The 13,454-nt window shown below is 32.6% G+C and overlaps 1 long non-coding RNA gene across 1 annotated transcript; it reads left to right on the top strand.

The window, feature by feature from the left end:
- The first annotated feature begins 2,941 nt into the window (after positions 1-2,941).
- LOC127988083 (uncharacterized) lies at positions 2,942-4,989 on the top strand. The gene is made up of 5 exons (XR_008161505.1): positions 2,942-3,013; positions 3,668-3,722; positions 3,846-3,885; positions 4,287-4,385; positions 4,804-4,989. It is a non-coding gene; the product is annotated as an uncharacterized LOC127988083 (long non-coding RNA).
- Positions 4,990-13,454: the final 8,465 nt, after the last annotated feature.

Genomic DNA, 13,454 nt, shown 5'->3' with positions numbered 1-13,454 from the left:
ACCTTATTTGAAGACAGCAGGTCTTTATGTATACTGCAAAAAAATAAAATAATAATAATTCTTACAGTTCTTTGAAAAACAGGTTTTATTTAACTTAAAACATTATTTATTACTTCAAAAAGTAACATTAATTATTGCAACCACAATTATATTACATTATGATTTTAGAAAAAAAAAATACTTTTTAAGGTATTATAATGCATGATGTAAAACGCATTTTATATCATTATACATAAAAAAATGCTGTACTTCAGTACATGAAAAGAGCATTTTCCTAATTATTTTATAATAAGCATATATATTAATTGATAGGCTCTATGAATAACTGAAATAAATAAATAAATAAACATTTATCACACCCCAGAACCATTTAACCTGTTAACTGTCACCTGTCCCGTACTGCACTATATTACAATTAAATCTAATCTAATCTTGACAAACTGTATATCATTGGAAAGGTCTAAGACTCCCAAATATATATTTTTTTACCAATGTTTTTTTGTTAAAAATTAAATGGGAAAAGTAATAGATTAATCTATGACAAGAGTTGCACCCTCAAAAATCTACATAATAACAGGAGTTCTGACCTTTGCCTTTTAGAAATCATCAGAAATTATATATCAACTGAAAACTTAAAATCTCAAAATTCTTCCTTTAAAACCCATTTTAAAATCAGACATTGCATTACCATGCAAATGGTATGAGCACACTTGGCCCATGAAACTAATTTGATTCTGATTCTGATTCTGCAGATTTCAGTGGAAGGGAGATGAGACGGCTCCACTTTTATTGCTGGTTAACAATTTTTTTTTTTTTTTTTTTATCAAATTGATTAAAAACAATAACACCAAGATGCTTCTATGAATGTGCAGAATACTGTAAATGGGATATTTGGATATTTGTGTTCAGATTCAGTGTGGGCCTGAAAAACATTTGACAATTTTTTCATGTTTTTAGACGTCTCTTATGCTCACCAAGACAATTATTTGACCAAAAAATGGCATTATTGCAAAATATTATTAAAACTTAAAATAATTATTTTATATTTTAATATATTTGCAAATTTAATGTATTACTCCAGTCTTCAGTGTGTCATGATCCTGCAGAAATCATTCTAATATGCAAATTTGCTGCTCAGTTATTATCAATTATTAATGGTGCTCAGTTACTAATAAGAGTTGAAATTATGATGAAAGCAGATTTTGCTGCCTATTATTTTTGTGGAAACCATGATACTTCATCAATTGAATGCTTACTCTAAACTTTGAAAGGTAATACTGTATCATGATTTCCACAAAAATATGAAGCAGCACAACTGTTGTCAGCAGTTATAACATAATAAATGTTTCTTGAGCAGCAAATCAGCATATTAGAATGATTTCAAAAGGATCATGTGACAATGAAGACTAAAGTTATGCAAAAAAATAAATAAATAAATAAAATAAAATTGCAGCTTTGCATCACAGGAATACATTGATTTTCAAATAGAAAAGAGTTACACACTATTACTGTTTTTACTGTATTTTTGGTTCTATATTTATAATTGAGTTACCAAGCATTGATATCTCATCTACTTTCACATCATAAGAACAAATGAAAGTATACCGTGAGGGTGAGAAGAGTGTTTGTTCAGGTTTCTGCAGCAATCACTGCTCTCAGACTCTCTCATCCAGAACAGATCTCGCTCTGCTTACCAAGGGTTTAGATATGAATGTGAGGAACACACTGACCAACAATAGGTCTTCTGTTGTTAAGCATTACTGTGGCACTCCGGAGCTAAACCACATTGAAGAGCTGACCAAAAAGCAATTCATTTTGCTTCTCTGTATGTTTTAAAACAATTCATGAAAGATCACAGCAATGAGTGGAAGTGTTTTTTCGAGGCTAGCAAGGATGAGACATTCAGAAGTGTTATTTCCCAGTAATGGGACACATCTGCACCTGGGCTCTCTGTAACCTGACGTGTCAAAGTATCGCTGCCTGTAATTGGACGAGCTGATGAAGAACCTGAGAGAAGCCGAGTCATTATGATATGACTCAGTATGTGTCACAGCAGTGGATGCACTGAAATATTTACAGGTTTAACATTGTATCTGTCACACTGCAAGACAGAAGCAAAACAGGAATGATAGCCCAATATTTACTGAGTGCTTTAAGGCTCTTCCTGTTTAAACATTTACAATAAACAGCCAGATGGCAATGCAAATTCTGTTCAGTTGTATATCAATCCATTTGTTTGTTTGACTTTCTGACTGATTGTTTAATGAACACACATTCACTGAAGAACAATAATGAAATCTGTGAAACGTAATAAAAGTAGAGCTGCTAACTTTTTATGGTAATACCGTATATACAGTATGTTTAAGAGCACTTAAAGTCAGCATGAAATGTAATCCACAGGGTTAGTTTAGTATTATTTAGAAAATATACTTAAGTGTTAAGTTTTTGAGTGAAGTTTATTACTTTCCAATCAAAATAACAAATTTTTTATCATACTGTATACACACACACACACACACACACACACACACACACACACACACACACACACACACACACACACACACACACATATATATATATATATATATATATATATGTACACTGTAAAAAGTGCTACACCCACACAGTAGGTTTTATATATTTTAAATAGTTGTAATATAGTTTATTTTATTTGTTTTATACTAAAAAGTATAAATATACTTCCTCTTTACTTAAAATATATCACTTTTTACATAACAATATATTTTAAGTAAAACAATAGCAATTTATTTGGGTAGCTTTTTGTATGAGTTTGTTGTGTACAAGAAATGTTATAAAAGTTAGTTGAAATACACAATTTATTTGAGCAGCTGTCGATGTAGCATGTGTGTTCATCAAACTTAAATATTTGAAATAAAAATTGGATTTATCCCTTTTTCACTGGCGGGGACTTTCCAAGGCAGATGCTTCCTCGGCACTTCAACTGTCTGAAAGCTGCAGCGGATCTAAATTTCACAGACTGATTAACACGGTAAGATGTGCAAGTTTTGGCAATTTATTGGTGATGTAAAGTCACGCAAAATTGTTCACTCAACTAGGAAGCTAAAGTAAGGTTTGCAAATTGTACTATATAGCTAGCTATCCTGCACACATGGCAAGCTAAGTTGGCTACACAGTGCTAAGCAGTGAAGTCTTGTATGCAACGATAAGAAGACAACAGCAGTTAAGACTGTGTTGTTAATATGAAATTAAACAAGTGCTTTAGTAATGCCTATTATGTTTTAAGACTACTTTGGCTTTAATTTTACCAATAATATCACTTTTAATCGTTAGTTAGCGTTAACTTACCCTGTTAACTGCCATTCACATTTTTGAACATAGACTTGAAAGTGCATGATCCAAACCTATAATTCACGACTGAAAACATTTTGTAACATGATTTTGATGTACAATTTTCATGGTAGATGAATTTAAAATGGGTTTCAAAGGATGAATTTTGAGATTTTATGTTTTCAGGTGATATATAATGTTTTCTAAAGTGTGATGGAGAAAAAGGCAACAAAGAAGACTTTATATATATATATATATATATATATATATATATATATATATATATATATTTCAAAGTGCTGTGTACTGTAAATAAAGGTGACTTGACTTATTTAATTTCATCTTAATAACACAGTCTCCGGTGGGGCATGCAGCTGTCGTGGGGTCCTCGTGTTATCAGCAGCAGAGTTGTAAGTGCATTTGATAGCACTGGCTCAAAACCATAAAACTATTTTTAACCTGTTACTTAAATATTTTACATTTACCACTGGTTTTTAAACTTATTCTAACATGCATATTTTTTCTGTCTTTAGGTAACCAAGCGTTTTTGTTACCTGGGGTCTTCAGATACAGGTAAGAAAAACTTCAGAATAGATACAGTTAAAGCTATAATTATTCCCAGGTAAGTAAAACATAGGTAAAATTGCAAACAATAGTGTTGGCTCCATACAATTACATTTCTGAATTAGGTTATGTACCAACCACCAATAGAAGGCAGATATGATCACCTTTCTGCCTCCTACTACTGCACTAATAGAAGCTTGATTCATACTGATAAATACAGCCTACATGGTCAGTTAAATCTCAATTTTGTGAGATGCTGGTGATAGTGTGAGATCTTTTACAGTACAGTGGTAGTGGTGTATGTATAGTACAACCTTTTACATCAATTGCATGGTTGAAATACAGAGGTTCTCTGATTTGTGATACTGTCATCAGGCAGTGAATTTTGATCAGATTTTACTTGTTGACAGGATCCGTCTGGCTATGTGGAGAAAAGGAGAGAAGTGGTACTGAGATGCCTGATTGAGTACATATGGGAGGGAAAGGAAGACCTCATAAGTGTCCACCATGTATGTACTGGGCTTAAAGCTACTTATCTAATTTCTGTCTGTATGTTATTACTATTGTGATGATATGGGGTAATTACTTTGTCCTTGAAATATATTTAATACAGTAATGTGATGACCAATAAGGTACAGGCAAGGAAAATTGCATTGTTTTATTGTAATGTATCCTTTGAACCAGAAAAGACAACACTCATGCTACAGTAGATCATGATAGTATAGTAACACTCTATGACATTGTCATGGTAGACTTCACTCTGGTCACATGCTCTAGTCAAAGTATCCATCTAGTATCCATCACCTTAAGCAACTAAAAAGTACAACTTTGACTTTGTGTCGTATCTGTCTTCTACCAGTCTGCTATATTCATCTCAATACCTGTTTGTCTGACCAAACTCTTGATTCTTTTTTGTCTCCTCAATAGAGTCATGATGAAACAGAGGTGCACGCTGAGCTTGGCAGTTCCCCACTGAAAATATACACGTGCCATCAGCCAAACACGATTGGGATTATCACAGTTGAAGGACAGCCCATGGTCAGAGGTGTGCCAAACCTGTAGAAAACCTCCTCTTTGGACTTGTCTATGCCCACAACCTCTAATATCACTCAAATCTGGTGTATACTTCTGAGATATACTTCTGAGGCTCTTTGTGGGATTGGACCCTATGCATACTTTTGTATGTTTTGTAGGCACTGTTAAAAGTGACACTAGTTGACATTGAATAAATGTTATTGTCTTTAATCCGTCTTCCCATCTTTTTCTTCTTCAATTGAATTTGTAATTGTTATTGATAAAGTCTGTTTATGTAAAGTGATTTACTGTACTGCTTAGAATATAGACATTTAGATGTATTTTCTGAGGTAATAGCCAGGACTTAATTAAAATGTTTATTCACATTTGATTAGGTTAAATTTACTATGAGCATAAAGTTCATAAAACCTAACTAAAATGAGTACAGGTTACTTGTAGCAACACATAAATACGTTACATATACCAAGAAAATTAGGTTTATCTAACTGACTAATATAGCACTTATTAGTTAACTCAACTTGATTTTGTTGTGTTTGAATTAAGTAATTTTACAGAGTTTATTATACTTGAAAAAGGCTGCAAGTTGACTCAACTTAAAACATCCAATGCAGCCACTTGCCTCACTTTTTATAAGTTTGATCTAGGTCTTACTTTTTACAGTGTATTTTTTTTTTTTTTTCAAACTGTCTCTCTTTTTTGCAGAATGTGATAGATACACTCAACCAATCACAGCACATCATTCTACACACTGTAAATGGTAACAACCAATCACAGTGCAACATTCCATGCACTCTAGACAGTAATGGTGGCGCTCTGAATACACGTGGCATCCTAGTTTTCCTCATCTACTTTGTACTTTGTGCTCAACAAACAAGGGCTGCACGATAAATCACATGTGACTGTCATGTGCATCTCATCAGTAAAGCCATTTCTGTGATTAATAGTACCGGTAAATCTCCATAACGTGCTTTCAGATGGATTAAGATGCATTTAATACACGCTATACGCTATATCGTCTTCATTAGATGAATCGTATTTGATTATGAACGTGATATTCCATAGCTAGTCAGTGTTAGTGTTTTTATGAATGCGATTTCTGTTGTTGTTAATAAAGCACATAGCACTAGTCAACTAAATAAATGTAACATGGCAAAGATGAATTAACTTTTGGAAGTTGAATGTAAAGGAAATGTCATTTTGGAATTTCTGTGGTCATTGTTGTACAAGTTCTTGTTCATGATAAAATTAAATTTTATTGCTGTAATTAATTTATAGCATGATAAACCTTTGAAAATCAAAATCTGGATTCTAATTTTTAATGTTATTATAACCAAAAGATGCTATGTGAAAGTTTGAAACAGAGAATAGTGGTTTTCATCTTGGCACATTCTTGGTAAAGAAAACACATTTATACTTAAACTAGTGTTTTGGAACCAAACTCTTCATATATATATAGATATATATGTTCTTAAAATAAATTCTAAAGTTAATCACAAAAAATTTTCTTAATTGTGAGCGTACTGCTCACTGCTATCAGGCTGTATGTGAGCAGGTGTTCATATATGATTCTAATGAATTCCTCAGTCATCTGGGTGAGAGTTTACATGATAAAATGCAGGCACATATCACAAAAGATTCTCACATAAGCCCACACTGAGTGATTGGTAAAAATAAAGAGCAAGAGTTTCAGAATAATAAAGTCCATGTCTTTTAATGTTACAAGAACCACAGGGTCACTTCAAATTTGAGTCCCTGCATACAAAAGTGCATTTATGATTTAGTGCCATTCCTTGCTTATACTGTATAGACTTTAACGTTCATGCATCTGGCATGTAGTTTTATCTAAAGTGACATACAGTGCATTATAGCACGTGGCTCTGGGAACTAAATAAATATGCAAAGTAAAATCAATGTTTTGTAGTAGACTTATGGATGAATTATGCCATGAAATGATCTGAGACAAGCATGTATATTTTATGATCATCATATATCATTTTTGGAAATACAACAAATACAAAAAAACAACCATATGTTGCCCTCAGAGGGTGCCCATAATAGTTCATGATCTATAGATATACACACAAAGCAAAGCAAACCATCTGTGTGGCTGCACTGAGTTAGTGCATTAGACTCAAACATGAAGAAACAAAAGGTAGATATAATACCTGAACAGTAGCCATATCTCTGTTTCAGATGTGGTGCAAAATGCAAAAGTTATTGTAAATTAAATTGGCCTTGACTCAGTCTGTTAGATAGGAAGATTCAACATAATGACCCCAGTGAAAGCTATTCAGCAATGTGATTTAACACAGCGAAACAGACTGTACTAAGTGCTTCAGAATGTGTGGTAAGAGCATCTCGTTATGAATAGGAAGATACTGATTGAAATCCTACATTCACTAAAACCTCACAAAAAGCTCTCACCTTCTCTATTCACATTAAAATGTATTTTTCATTTCATAATAGTAATATATGTTACTGGCCTATGCATTTGTGCAAAAAAAAAAAAAATTTAGTTATTCATTCATTTTGTTAATAATAAAATGTATTTAATTGTCAGCTAAACCAAAATTTATAAATAAAATAATAATAAAACATGCAATTTAAAATAATAACTAAATAATAAATTGCTTTTTACTATAATTAAATATATTTATTTATATATCATCTAAACTGCATATGACGCATAATTGAATGGAATGCAAAAAATAAATACATGAATAAATAAAACAAACAATTATTATTGTTGTTGTTATTATTATTTATATTTAACAATGATATTATATGATTACATTTGTAATCTAAACCGCAAATGGTGTATAATTATGTATGTATGCATTTATTAATTTATACATTTTCAATTAAATGCATAGTTGCAAACAAATAAATAAACACTGTTAATAACAACATTATTTAGTTCCTAAACTACAAATGGCACATAATTTGCATTGTAAAAACATTAAACATAATGCACGTATTGTAATAATAATAATAATAAATAATAAAAAATGATAAATAAATAAAGTGTATTTATTTAAAATAAAAAAATATTTTATTATTATTATTATTATTATTATTTATATAAGATAACACCTAATTACTGATTCTTCTTTTTTAACCATGTAATGCAAATGCCATGATGCAACTAATCAATCGGGAAACAAATTAAGTTACATATGTATATCAGAAAAATAGCAAAGGTACATTTTAAGACAGATTTGGAGAGGATCGCCTACAGTGCATGCTTCTGGTGATGAACTGATGAGGTTTGGTGACGTTGCAAACACAGAGCTGTTGGAAGATCTGCGACATGATTGGTTTACTATAAATAATGCAAGCGTACAAATATTGATATTGATCTAAATTGATAGTTTGGAGAAGATAGATTTTTGGAATGCAGAAGCACGGCTAATGAACTTCACTTGTTTTGAGGTTTAATCATTTCTGATGGGTTTTGAAGACATTTTTATTACCCCCACAGACCATTTCCCCCGACAGCTTTCTCTTCCTTCATTTTAACAGGCACTCATCAGCTTTGCTGCTCAATCTCAACCGTACAAAATAATCAAACCAATCACTTTGTTTTTGAAACCAAACAGTAATAAAAAACAAAAATACATAAACCGCTGAAGTTTTCAGCTGTCAAGCTTGCTTTAAGCCTGGATTTTCAAATCTTTGAAATAAATAAATAAATAAATGGCATAAGCCGTGAATCTTGGTGTGGTGGGTCTCAATAATCTGGTGGAACATATGCCATTAGTCCCTCATTCCCCTGAAACGGCTTTTAATGGACCACTTTACTCACACAAATCCAGCAGAGCATTCTCAACAAGTGATTGGAAAACTTTGTGGCAACTTATCTCTGAAAAATTACATAATTTTTGCCATGATAACATTATGCAACAAGTACACAGATCCAGATCAATTCCATGCATTGCACTTTGCACTATTTTCACATCAGCTAGTTGTGCAGTCATTTCCCAGAAATGTGTTTCTAAACTGTTACACTATTTTATTCATCATTATTATTTATTTATTTGGAAAAGCTGCATCGTAATATGATGTAATATAAAAAGGATAAGATTATGGGCAAAAGTCTGCCGACTGACTGAAATGTTTTCCAAAAGACTGCTGATAATACATTTTAAATTAATTTCCCCTTTATGTTTAGGACACTTTGTTTCATATTTTACCCAAACACACCTCTGTCATGAATATTAATGCTTTGTGACTTTTGCTGGAAAGTTAGATATTTAAAACCTTTACTTAACATTTTTTGCCATATTTCACGTCACTTCACTTAAACTGCGTTATTCCTCTGATGTGATTTATGACTCATAAATATGTTTTAAATAAATATGTTTTAAAGTAAATACTGCCATCATGTTCTTTCAGTTTCAGCCGGATTGACTCTAGCCTGACTGTGATCTGAATCTAATTTGGGACAAGAGGGTTGAGTAAGATTCAGAATTTAAGAATTAGCTGCCTTTCCATTTACATTCATAATATATTCATAATCCTGATACACAGGAAACATGACAGGGATACATCTCTATAAACATTTAATTCTGTCAAAACAATTAACAAAGAAATTATTACTTTTATTCAGCATGGATGTGTTAAATTGATAAAAAGTGATTAAATTATAATGTTAGAAAATATTTATTTTCTTTTTTTGAGCAAATGCTGCTCTTTTTAACTATTTATTCATCAAATCTTGAATCACAGACACACACACACATATATATATATATATATATATATATATATATATATATATATATACGTATATATATATATATATATATATATATATATATATATATATATAGAACATCAAACAACCCTGTAGAACAGTAACTAGTCTTCAGCAACCTTTATCCTGAACAAATCATCCCAGCACACACCTGAAACAGCGCTCTAACATCAATATCACAGACACTATGTGCTCTTAGAGACATGACTCCTGTAGGTTACTGAGAATGATGGAGGAACAGGACAAAAAGCACACAATCAGCAAACACAATGCATTGAATCCACCTGACACAAATACTGTATTGGCAAAACACAAGCGTATTGTGTAGATAGACTTTTGTTAACAGCCCACACCACATCCATCTATCTCGACAAGAGCAAAAAATGACACGTTGGAGCAGATGAAGTGTCCTCTATCATAGTTATCACTTTCATGGCCAGATAGATAGAAGTATAAACCTGCAATCATGGTCTGGGGCAAAACATACCAACAAAAACAGTAACCTATTGTACACTTCTGAGAGGTCAGAGAGATTTAAAACTGTATTCTATACTAAGGCATGATGGAGTTCAGGAAACTGCTTTGGATCATCCATAGAGAGCAGGCTGAGGTAGAAGTCAAAGAGGCCATACAATAAAGCATGAGCAAAGAAAGAAGAAGAAGAAAAAAAGGCTTAACCTTCAGATGTTGTTCATTCACCTCAGGAGGTCAAACGAAATATTAAATGAGCTGCTTTATTTTAGATGAGGAATGCAGTTCTGCAACCCTGTAACATTTGGGACATAATTTAAGTACAGTTTAAAGCTCAGATTTTTGTGATTTTGCTATGTTCTAGCATTATAAATATATATGGGTAAATTAGCCAGAAGACTGAACTTACAGTAGTAGCGGCTAGTTAATTGGGCTTGTTATTATTGATAGATCATCTACAATGTAATATTAGTGATATATAAATTGTATGCTGCTTGGAATTTCATCAGAATATGACAGTATTTCGGAATAATTGAAATATTACTATAGTTAATATTAACAGTTTTAAATATTTTATTTTATAATATCTTATGTTTAGTAATTTTGCCAAGTGTTTTTTTTTTTTTCAGCATTTTTGTCTGGTTTTATTCATTTTTATTTCAGTTTTAATTGGATTTATTTTAATAACTCAAGTTAAACTGCATTTAGAAAAGAAAAAATGTTGCATTGGCACCTAGCTGACATAAAAAGTTGATTATATTTTATTTTATTTCAGTTAACATTTATTTTATTCCAAGTAACAGCTTTTTTATGGTTTCATTTTAGTTTTGTTAACTTTAATAACCTGAATGGTTGAAATCATGGATTGGAATACACTACACAACATAACCTGAACTGATTTTAAATTACTAGGTGTCATGCATTTGCAGATTTTGCAGTTTTTTTGAGAATAGTTACAGAGAAAAACCTGGGCATCATTCTCTAAAGGACTGGTGATCACATGTTAACAGACTATCAAGACATTCTGATCAAAACAAACCCACACAGAATCAAGCTTGATATCCATGCATTGGATGTAATCATAGTCTGAAGATAAAGAATTGTGCCGAATTTACACTACGTGATTTTCTGTGAAATCGCTCAACTATGACTGCCCCAACATCTGCACATGGGCAATGACTTTCAGCAACTAGCATCAATTTGACCAGACTGCAAATCAGGGTAAAATCTCTATACAAAGGTTGTTTCCAACCTTAAGAAAGATGCCTTTTAGAAGTAAATGGTGAAGTTTTCTACCAGCAAGATCATGCCACTTGGACAAACCTTGATCCCATGACCAAAATTTAAATGCCAGAGAACAATTTGTCCTTGTAAAATAATAATAATAATAATCATAATAATAATAATTCTAATTATATTAATAAATAAATAAATATGGAACACCATGTTGTACTTTATTAAGAGAAAGTTCCACTTAAAACATTAATGGGAGCAGAGAAACATTATAAACAGTAATAACTGAGCACATGGAGAGCAAAGACTTTTAAATATTAACATAAATCAAAACAAAACACACAAATAAGATACATTTTAAGAAGTTGCTATGTAAAGACTAGAATTAACATAAAATACTGATTATTATTAGGGCTCAAGCCCGAAGGGGCGAAGAGCCCTATTGTTCTTCTAAGGATTATTCTTCTTATTATTATTTTTTTTATTTTTTATTAAACCTTCCGGGGTTTTTTGGAGGCCTTAACATGCTCAAAAACTCTTGAAAATTGGCACACACATTGGAATCTGCGGCCATCAGGACGCCACAGAGACTGGGACCCGGGCGTGGCACAGGGGCTCTACAGCGCCCCCTGGAACACAGTCAGAAATCTTGAACCATAGCTCACACACACTTTCATGTATTTATATGAAACTCAGTACACTTATAGATCTCATTGAGCCGAACAACTTTCGCACTCTATGTCATAGGCTCCGCCCAACAGGAAGTCAGCTATTTAGGGCTGTTTATAAAAAGCATGCTCTGGAATTTGATATACTTGTCATAGGTCTTTTACTTGATTGCCACCAAACTCGGTCAACATGATCTCAAGACATTGGGGATGGAAAATTGCGAGGGGATTTTTGATATCTCGAACGGTTTGCCCGTGGCGAGGCGTTGAAATTATGGCGAGAAATGAGAAACAGGAAATGTCTAATAACATCCACATACATTGCCTGAGTTTGATCAAACTTCATTGGTTTGTTCGTTGTATGATACCGATCGCATATATGTGACTATTAAGAGTCAACATTATAGCGCCACCAACTGGCAGCAGGAAGTGTGTCATTTTCCAAATGCTTTGAATTCAGCATCTTATTTTTACTCTATTTACTTAAAACTTCATCAGAATAATGACAAAACATGGCCGATGTAAATCTGTTGTGGGGATATTGATATCTGATATTGTGTTGCCATGGCAACGTGTCAAACTTGAATGTTCTGTTATGGTGAGTTTGAGGCAGACAACAAGCTCAGATTTACATGAAACTCAAAACACATATCAGTATTAGTGATAGCTAGACAATGGCAAAAGCTTTTAAAAGGGCGTGAAGGAGGCACTCTATAGCGCCACCTTTTGTCAAAAGTGGGGGGGTTAGTTTTAGCTACAGACACCAAACTTGGTACATAAATTGTTCTTTTCAAGACGGACAACTTTCTAATTCACAGTCATCAGCTACGACCAACAGGAAGTCGGCTATTTTGATTTGAATATTTAAATTGAGCTTTGATTTAATGCATACTCCTCACAGGAAATGTTCACTATACTCACCAAACTTTGTCTACATGTTGAAAAAACATTGAGGAACTTAAATTGCGAACGGATTTTGGTTAGCTTGAACGGTTTTGTCGTGGTGATTTTTTGAAATGACAGTAAAAAGGGAATCATTAATTGTCTTGTATTTTTAAATTGCAGCTTCCAAACACTTAAAAAAAAAAAAAAATCATACAGAGATCAAATCATTCTGAGGACATATGCATAGTTTCATGACTTTACAACACTGTATGATTAAAAGAAAATTAAAAAACTGTCAGACATCTCAACTCACTCTGTCCCTCTGTTTGAGGAATGTATGTGTGCTGACTGAGTGTGTGTGTGTGTGTGTGTGTGTGTGTGTGTGTGTGTCTGTGATTGGGGGATGGGCATGAGCTGAGTGGCAGACACAATGAGAGAGAGAATGAGAGAGAGAGAGAGAGACTTAATCATCTCTTTAATCACCAGAAAAAAAAAATTATTTTAAATTGTTATTTTTTGTTGCTTTTGCT

Source organism: Carassius gibelio, chromosome A5 (genome assembly GCF_023724105.1).
Source record: "Carassius gibelio isolate Cgi1373 ecotype wild population from Czech Republic chromosome A5, carGib1.2-hapl.c, whole genome shotgun sequence".
Lineage (NCBI taxonomy): Eukaryota > Metazoa > Chordata > Actinopteri > Cypriniformes > Cyprinidae > Carassius > Carassius gibelio.
Note: the sequence above shows the minus strand (reverse complement) of the source record. Positions and strands in the feature narration are given on the sequence as shown.